Here is a 2,418-nt window from a genome sequence, read left to right on the forward strand (position 1 = left end):
ATAGAACTGTAGGTCCTAATTACCATTTCTAACATTATCTCTATAGGGAAAATATCTTATAGTATCTATTTGGTAAATCCCACTGCCTAAGCAATAGTCACTCATCTATCTTTTACATCCGAAACTTAATCTGTTTACCACCACTCATTTATTCTTCAGTGAGTCATTGAATATCTGTTATTGCAAGAAACTCTACTTGGCTTGGGCAACATGGACAGGCATGGTTCCTATTCTCACTAAAGAAAGTTAGAGGATCCCCCAGGTGGGCTCACATAGAGTTGGACCTCTTAGAGGGCAAAGGGTTCCAGTAAGAAAGTTGGTGACAGGAATTTTAAGGAAATGGGATATGGAAGCATTAGTTACTACAGGTAGCTGCAGTGACCTCCATTGCAGCAGAGGTAGAAGCTATAGCAAAAGAGAAACAAAAGTAATTGGGAGGTAGTAATAGATATTTATTAATTCCAGTTATTCAAAGCTATAGGTTCCTAAGTCCCAGAATTGTTATACATAGTCATAGAAAGCAGGCCTTTGTGTCAGAAATCTCTGTCTTTTACTGACTATGTGGCCAAGACCAAACTATTCAAGCACGCTGGTATACATTTAGGCAGTTTTGAAATTGTCGCAACTATCATCATGATGATCATCACCGGTATTAATTTCTGGTTCATTTTTCAGTCTTTCATAAAATGAGATAAAACTCTTAACTTTCATCTTGATGTAACACGAAAAGAACATTAAGCTTTCTCTAATATGCTGATGCCCTTTTCATTTTGCTTCCAATGCTTTAAAGAGACTTAAATTCTGACCAGCATTAGAATAGTTTTGCTACTACTGCTAAGAATCTGTAGGAAAAAAATTTCTGTTTAATTTTGGCTTCAGGTCATTAGATCACTAGGTAAATATATTAAAGATAACATATGCATATAAACAGAATAATTTATTTTAAAAAGATGCAAATTATTTAAAAAGAAATAATATTAAAACCAATAAAACACTAAATAGTTTCTAAAATTAAGACTCATATCCGGCTTTTGGTTTAAGAAGGAGGACGGAACTCACATATTTATTTTTTGTCATTATCTAGAATTCATTAAGCAAAAGAATAATATAAAGAGACATGAGGGAAAATAGCAAAAGATATATGTAAATGAATGAAATATGAAAAGCAAGATGTTTGAAAAAAGCAGAACAGAGGAATAATAGCAATAGTAGTACTTTTCCATATAATCCTTAAAATAGGTAGTATTATGCATGAGAAAATATTGAGACACAATTGACTTGGCCAAGGTTATACAACTAGAAAAGCCAGAGCCAGAATTTGAAACTGGGCAGTCCACTCTTAAATAATAACTAGAATATACATCTGTTTCCAATTACAGTAGAGGAGAGACCTAGCCTACCCAGTAAAATCCTAAAGAGGATCTGGACTCAAAGAAGGGCTCATACTCAACAAAGAAATAACATAAGAGGTGGAATTGAAAACATGGAACTAATTGAGAATCTAAATATACTATAGTTGATTTCAGAATTCCTCTCAATACTGTATACTTATAGACATATACTTCATAGAATGACATCAGACTTTTTCTCATTAATTCCATCAACATTATGAGGAAAAACTATTTTGAACCTAGAATTCTTTACTGAGTCAAATCATCAAATCAAATATAAGGGAGAGTAAAAATAAACGTTGATTTTCTTTGTAGATGTCAAAAGTTTTTCTTGCATGCATTCTTAATTAGAAAGCGAATTAGTAAATAAAACGGAAGATATGAGATGAAGGAAAGAGTAGTTCCTAAAAGATTACACACACACACACACACACACACACACACACAAACTGGTAGAATAAATTCGGCAAAATTGCATAATATAAAATCAACATATAAAAATTAATCGAGTTTCTATACACTAGCAGTTAACAATCTGAAAAGGAAATTAAGAAAACAAGGCCATTTACAACAGTATTAAAAAGAATTATAACAGAAATAAATTTAACTAAGGAGGTGAAAAACATCTATGCTTACAACTATAAAACATTGCTGAAAGAAAAAGAATAGATACAAATAAATGGAAAGATAGAAATGTGTTTATGTATTGGAGGACTTATGTTGTTAAAATGCCCATATTTCCCAAAGTTATCTACAAATTTAATGAAATTCCTAGAAGAAAACAGGGATTGCTTTATGACATTGGCCTTAGCAATGATTCTTGAATATGACATCAAAATCACAGGCAACAAAAGCAAAATATACAGTAGGACTACATCAAACTGAAAAGTTTCTGAGTTACAAAGGAAACAATTAACAGTGAAAAGTCAACCTAACCTTGAGTCTGGATGCTCAGGGAAAACTTTAAGAAAATGAAGCCTCAGTTGAGATCCAGAAGATGAACAAAATTTAGTAAGAAATGGTACAG

The 2,418-nt window shown here is 32.2% G+C and overlaps 1 protein-coding gene and 1 pseudogene across 1 annotated transcript in view; one reads left to right on the forward strand and one right to left on the reverse strand.

The window, feature by feature from the left end:
• Positions 1-2,418, reverse strand: part of SLC4A10 (solute carrier family 4 member 10) — a 178,910-nt gene that overhangs the window by 42,610 nt on the left and 133,882 nt on the right. The window lies entirely within an intron of this gene.
• The window catches only part of LOC105291769, a 4,189-nt pseudogene continuing 2,404 nt past the window's right edge, over positions 634-2,418 (forward strand).

The sequence above is a fragment of the Pteropus vampyrus genome, unplaced genomic scaffold (assembly GCF_000151845.1).
Source record: "Pteropus vampyrus isolate Shadow unplaced genomic scaffold, Pvam_2.0 Scaffold2, whole genome shotgun sequence".
NCBI classification, from domain to species: domain Eukaryota; kingdom Metazoa; phylum Chordata; class Mammalia; order Chiroptera; family Pteropodidae; genus Pteropus; species Pteropus vampyrus.